At 39.7% G+C, this 7,322-nt stretch overlaps 1 protein-coding gene across 1 annotated transcript in view; it reads left to right on the top strand.

Annotated features, from left to right (window-relative positions):
- Positions 1–7,115: 7,115 nt before the first annotated feature.
- The window catches only part of LOC118410222 (BTB/POZ domain-containing protein 7-like), a 30,378-nt gene continuing 30,171 nt past the window's right edge, over positions 7,116–7,322 (top strand). Inside the window, exon 1 of the mRNA XM_035811793.1 lies at positions 7,116–7,271. The gene's annotated coding sequence lies outside the window, so the exon portion shown is untranslated. The remainder of the gene's footprint in view (positions 7,272–7,322) is intronic.

Here is a 7,322-nt window from a genome sequence, read left to right as displayed (position 1 = left end):
TGTGTTGTATTATTAGTTCATTCAATGTCTAATTTATAAATATAGCAATATGTGACATGAATTGTATGCAAAACTGCCTTGTCTGATAATGATGTGCAGCTATTCAAGTGATTAGTTTTGTATTGTTGGGCAGTCATTGTGTTGAATAAAGAAGGTTGATAACACAACGATACTATTAACAAAACATTATACCATAAAAGATGATATTAGTAAAGGGACTGACAGCACTTAAACCTATTGTTTGTTGTCGTGTTAAAATTCATTCTATGAGAGTGCCCAAGGTGGGTATGAGAGTACACAAGGTGACCCAGACAAACTAAATGGATTCTTATTCTGTAATGATTTTTATAAAAATTGGTCATATTTGATAGTGCCGATTTTGCATTAGGTATGACATGTTGAATGGTAATAATCTTAACCGCAAAGGGGACTATGTATAACGTTACCTTTGTCACTTGACTACTTGTACTTTGTATCCCTGCTGTTTAAAAAGAAGAGTTTATATTTGATTATGAGCTGTAATAAATTATGTCTTAATATATGTATTAAAGTATTGGCATTGATGATGTAAAAGATTTGCTTCTTTTCACTGGTAAATATTCGGTACGTGTAACAGCCAGGTTTTCAATACCACGGACAGCATTGTACAATGTTACATTCAGTAACTTTTGAAGCAGTTTCATTCTCCAAGCAAGAATATGCCAGCAAATTTGTACCTAGATGAAAAATACTGCATACTTGTATTAGACAAATACATGACACACCAAAATTATGAGCCATGTCTATAATGTTAAAGTAATTATTGACAGCTTGGCAGTTATCTCACTGACGATTGCTCCTTACATCTTCTGTAACACATTGAGGAATGTACTGCATCTTGTAAATATAAAATATTTCCATAAAGAAAATTTGTGTCTGAATTCATGCTTTTTTCAATGAAATCTTAATGCCAGACTCACATGGATGTCGTGGAGCCCCTACGACCACTGTGGTTATGGGCCGTGAGTGAGTGAGTGAGTGAGACTCACACCATCTAATACTGACAACCAACCTACCTGGTCCGTAGGGAAGTATACCCCTAACTTTTTTGGGACAAAAAATTGCCATTAGGATGCCCTCTGTAATATAATTTCTCTGTAGTATCTCCATTTTTCAGTTGTACATACACATTCATCAATATAAGACTCTTTCACCAACACTCAGCTTCAAGCAAATGCCACAAGACACTTAAATGTGGTTAGATTTTCATTTATTTCATTCTACAGCTCAATTATATATCTATAGATCCATTTTACAGTAAGACACTCTTAGTAAGACAGTGTTGATCAGTGTGATATCACATTTACAAGGCTACACAAAATATCTGCAGCATTCAGGACTCAAACTAAGCTGCTCTCTGCTGATGCGTCATCACATGTGACCATCTTCATTCCTGGGCCGGGCTTCGTCCTCCAAGCCTGAAGGTGACATTGTAACGGTCAGTAGTCATCAGTTATGACAGAGAGCTGATAATAAGATTTGAAGGGAAGTGGGAGTAATTAAGTCACAAAACCTTACAGTTACGGTACTGGTACAATCGTAACAAATGGCTGTTAATGATAAATGCATGTACCAACATATTTTTTAAAAGGTTGTTAAACCACTGGGCAGTGGGCACAAGCAATTACCAATTACCTGTCAACGTTTCATTGTCATGCTACCTTTCTCAGGGCAAGGATGTGTGATTCTACTTCCCACTGCTAGGTGGCGCTGCAGTGAGAAGAATGCTGTCCCTAATGTGACTAAAGCTTGTATCCCCCCAACACACACACATCAAAGTTCCTTTCTAGTATAGATTACTGAAATTACATAAGTACAGTTACTAATTGTGTGCAAAGACTACTCTGGCACATACCAGCTTCATTTCTTGAGCCCTTGACTCCATTTTGGGATGTTGTAGGTGACCCAGGCTGGGATGGCACCTATCCCCACCAGCATGATTAGTCCACCGGTCCACAGATCCTACATGAAAAACAAGAAATCAAAGATCTCAATACCTCATGATCATTGAATATTTTTGCAAATTTCTTGTTTCATTACAATAGTAACTTTGGACCTGGCCCAAATTTCCCACTCTCGCACATTGTAACTTAATTGACCAACTCCACTTCCTACCACCCAGCTGAAATAAGCCAATCATGATCATAACAGATATTTTTGGTCTTTTAATACCTGCTCTTCACGCAAAGTCACTCCTAACTTGACCACTTATGTCACTTCACATCAAGAGCTATCAACCAACCAAATACAGTCGTACCAAGGCCCTAGCATGTCTTGACCAAAAGGTGCAAAAACCGGAAGTTCTGCTGCAGTATGAAGGTCACCACATAATACACATCTCCTGTGCTGACTGCCCTGCAACATATGTGGGGGAGTCCGAGAGACCACTACGAGCCCGTCTACAGGAACACAAGAGACCCAGCAGCGTGTCATCGCCTGTGGTGGAGCATGTTGGCAAGAAACAGCACAAGATTGACTGGGACAATGTTAAAGTTCTTGATCAGGATCCGGACTGGTTCGCGAGGGGTGTGCGGGAGGCCATCCAGATCCGTCGACAGAAGAGCACTTTGAACAAGGACAGGGGGCGCCACTACCTGAGACCTGTGTATGACTGTGTCTTGTCACGTGACAATGTCCATCAAATGTCACGTGACAGAGAAACTCCAAGATGAGACTCCCGGGTTGACAAAGAGACAGAGTTCGTCTCGAAAGCTTCCCCAAGCTAATTGAACTTTAGTTGTGTGTATTTGTTTAAATCTTTGTCAAAAGCACCACATAATAATCGACCTTGACCTTTGTCTTCCCAAGACCTGCCCGCATACCAAATATCATCACAACCCATCTAGAGGTTCTAAACTTATGCTGACCACAAACATATCCAGAAACACAAACAATCAAACATACAGACTGGCCAAAGACTATAGAAGTCCTATATTTCTATATAGGTAATTAAGCATATTCTTTTTGGCACAGCTAGAAGAATATTGTAAGGTCGTATTATGATGACTGTCTTACACGTGATAAGAGTGCACAATGTGTATACATCGGCTATTGGATTTTGCCCAGGGTCAAACAATTATTGATCACAGCTCTCTCTCCGACAATGAACTTGATGCGCGTGTCTCCTTGACTTCTTATCTCACCTCTGCAGCCCAGACAACCACTCATCTCCGCAAGCTCGGGTCTCTGGTGGCTGATACATAATGTATCACCCTTCACTGTGGGGCTGTCTCACAGCTTACTGGCATTAAAGGATCTTTACCTGAATACTGTTAAGGCGACTGTAGAAGGCATTAACGTTGTAGGTGCGACTACAGAAGGCATTAACGTTACAGGTGCGACTATAGAAGGCATTAACGTTACAGGTGCGACTATAGAAGGCATTAACGTTACAGGTGCATACGGTAACAAAGATGTAGGCATTACCTTTTATGTAAGACCAACTGGGACTGGATTGGGTGTAAAAGTACAAGACAGGCTATAAACGAAAATTTTACATCCTTGTTATCAGTAGCAAAGGATTTGAAAAATTTTAAATCACATGACTACGAAATGCCTTTTGATTTCTTTATATTTTTGTAGCAAATTGGACTTGCATATTTGATACCACCTGATCATGATATTATCACTGAGAATTGTAATAAATCTTGAATGTATTGCATTTTTTGTACATCAAGCAACTTACAATCTGTGCATCGTTGCCAGTTTTGATAGATTGCCTAAATCATGTGAGTTGGAGGAGTCTCTACAATTAGTACAGTTCTAGATCATCACAAGTCTAAGTGACTAACGTTCAAATTAATTCTTTAGAATTAAGCAAATACAGAAATGTCATAAAGACTGAAGACAATGGATGTCTGGAGCACTTCAATAGAATGCATTGTGTAACTTACACTGTGAGGTTGTGTTTTCATATAAAAGGATGATTATCTTGTCCATATCGTTAGGTATGCAATGCAACTTTGACTAAAAATCCAACAGAAAGTGTGCTCAATTCTTTCATCATACCTAATGTCAGCCTAAACTATCAAAGGATCCTGATAGTGCAGAGACACAGACCCTGGTAACACATTATAACTGTGGTACATTGCTGGTCAAGGCACAAGGTGTCAACATATAGTTTTTGTTGACACTGTTGATAAATACAAACAATTCACCAGCCAGGCTAATATTGCCCTGGGCCCATGGAGGCACGTTACACAGCACGGCGACGGCGCTAATTTCAGTGGTACATCCGCTGGCAGACGTTCGTCTAGCGGAACTAATCTGCCATGACTGAACGTAAGCGCTGAACGTCTGAAACATTTCCACAGTAAGCGCTCCAGGCCTAGGGGGGAACATTACATACCATTACTATCAGCAGACAGCATAATTTGAATTATTACAGTAACTGTGTTTTACGTCTGGTAACGGACTTTGCATTAAAATGGCAACTGCGCTTGGGTTTACGGTAGCTGAATGTGAAAGAGTATGTCTTTACCGCCTTGAATTCTATAATTTCATCTTCTTTAGTACCTCACTTTGTGCAACCTTGCATTTGCAGACAGCTTAAGATTGCATTGTGGCAATTTACCCTTTCAGAACATCCTAACACAATGCTACAATTGAATAACTAGTAGAAGAAAGCGCTGCTGTTAAGCTTAAAGTAAATCAGTACTTTTTTTATGCACTGCAAAGCCTGGATATGAAGAATTTGAAATTAAGTATCATCAAACATTTTGAGAATAGAATTGGTCAGGGTAAGTACATGTATTAATGAGTCTTATAATCATAATTAAGATTGCTAGCCTGGCCTGGTGCCCATCCAATGCTAGCTCCTCTGATACTGATAGTTTATGTGCTGACTGTTCACTGAGAAGCAAAGAGTCAAAGATGGATCATACTATGTTGGGCCATTATTCTAAAACAACAAATTTAGTTTTCTCGCTCATTCAGCTTTCCATACTCTCAAATCAACGGGCAATGACATACATTCTTAATCATAGTCAATTTCAGTACCTCCTGTCCATTAGGCTGACATGTTAATGAATTTTCCCCTTGACAATGATCTGCAGATAACAGGAGACATTATCTTGCAATCTTGTGAGGATGATACATGCACTGTCAAGTTAAGATGAGTGGTATATTACAACAGACCCAACCTGGAAAGTTATATGTGACATTCTTCACATTGTACTGTATTGTAGTAAAAGTTCAAAGCTCTCACGCCTCCATGAAATATTTAATGTTTTGTATATTGTAGGTCATTAATTATAGAAAGAGTTATTTTTTTGTTAACATGTCATTACACGTATCCATTAATCACGAATCCTTTCACTATATTGTGACCATAACATTGTGAACATGACTAGAATACCAGTATGGAGAATATACAATCAATACAAAAACACAAAGACGATAGGTCGAAGATCAGTTACTCATTACAAGCAACTGGCTTTTTGGCAGATCTTTTTCCCAGGATGTCTAACCTTCATCGATGTACAATAGGTACAAGGATTGATAGCCTCTCCATTGACACCATGACCCGGTATGTCTGTCCTGTCTGACAAACTACTAGATATACCACCTCTGAACTTCCACTTCCAGTCACTCTTGTGAGTCTGCTCTTTGTATTGACACCATCTTTTCACTCACTCCCTGCCACTCTTATGATCATAGTGCATTTTAACAACCACAGACACACATGTGAAGAACACAAACATCCAGACACACCAAAAACAAAACCTCTATACATATATAGGCAAAATAAATGTCAGTGAAGTGGAAATTCTGTTATCTACAGGGGATACAAGAAATTCTTCTGCAAGAGAAACTTTCATAATACATTCACAGAACATCCTGAAAGGTTCAGACATTACATTACATGTGGTGAGGTGGGATTTGAACACTCAATGCAATAATGGCAGACATCACACTTGAGAGGGTTGCTGAAGCGCTATTCCCTCTTCATGATATGCAACAAGTATCTCGTACATGTTAAGCGAAGTAGGAATTTATAACATCTTAGGGTAGTCTTTTACAGATGCAGACTGTGTCAGTAATTGTGACATATTTTTGAAGGTCGCAAATTGAGAATGCTTATTGCAACAAATGATCCTCAGTGTGTGGTGAAATTTGTAGTTCACCTTCCAGGCCTGTTTTTACCTTCATTTCAGCACAATCTCGTGATCCCATAGGAATCAATCTTACAGCCATTAGTGAACAGAAAATAGAGGTGAGATTTTGTGTATGGGTCACGTTCCATACGTTCCCAACTGCATTGGGATAAAAGGAAATCTCGGCGACTGTAAACCCACTAAGGAAGACCCTAGCTTGCCAGAATTTCAATTTATATTAAAATAGAAATTTCAACCTCAGGCAGTCTTGGGATATAAGAATAGAGAATTTTGGGGTGTCAGACTTGCAAATGTTTCTCACCACCTTGCCTTTTATAAGCTACAAGAGAGAAGCTGTTACACTTACGGGAAAGGCTTTTTCAGCACCATGCTCAGCAGATAGGATATTTTTTTCTTTGTTGGAAGGTGGGTAATAAGATGTTAGCAATTACCACACATTCAAGTACATGCAGAAAAGGCCAAGCACGTCGTGGAATATTTTTAGATAAAGGTAATGTGTACATGTGTTACGTACAATCATACATCATCCACTGTGCTAGGGAGTGGTACAATTGTCAGAATAGTCTCACAGCTATATTACAATTATATCCTACATCGGATAGCAGTACAAAGGTACTTACGGACTTGGTGAGCACGTTTTTAGCGGGTTCTGACCGAATCCCAGCCTTCATGATGGGGAGAGCGTTCGTCGTCTGGAGGAGACGCGAGAAACTGCCTCGGAGCACGCCAGCCATCTTTTTTTAGCCTTTCTGCTGAAAATCCTTGCAGAACGGTTAGATGAATTCTGTTTTGAGGGCTTACGTGACCTTGCACTGTAGCTTACTCTGATACAGGTTGAAGTCCAAACAGCTCCGAGTTAATGATTAAGTGGAGTGGAACAACATTGGTGGGCTCTTGAGTGGTTGATGGCTAATCTGTTACACGATTGGCTGTGAAGCACGTTCTACGTCACATCTGTCAGCCCTTGAACCCTGGAGGACCCTCAGGGTTGAGAGAGGGATGGTGGGTAGAATGTACTCCAGCAGCAAGTGTTTGTGGCTTTGATCTTCTTTCGTGGAGTCGAAAAGGAAAACGATGCTGATCCGTCAACTTCATGAGTCCAGTCCGCATAATCAGGTATTGTCATCCATTGTTAGAGACTACACATTAGAAAAGATTACAACTAAT

The sequence above is a fragment of the Branchiostoma floridae genome, chromosome 1, assembly GCF_000003815.2.
Source record: "Branchiostoma floridae strain S238N-H82 chromosome 1, Bfl_VNyyK, whole genome shotgun sequence".
In the NCBI taxonomy this organism is placed as follows: domain Eukaryota; kingdom Metazoa; phylum Chordata; class Leptocardii; order Amphioxiformes; family Branchiostomatidae; genus Branchiostoma; species Branchiostoma floridae.
Note: the sequence above shows the minus strand (reverse complement) of the source record. Positions and strands in the feature narration are given on the sequence as shown.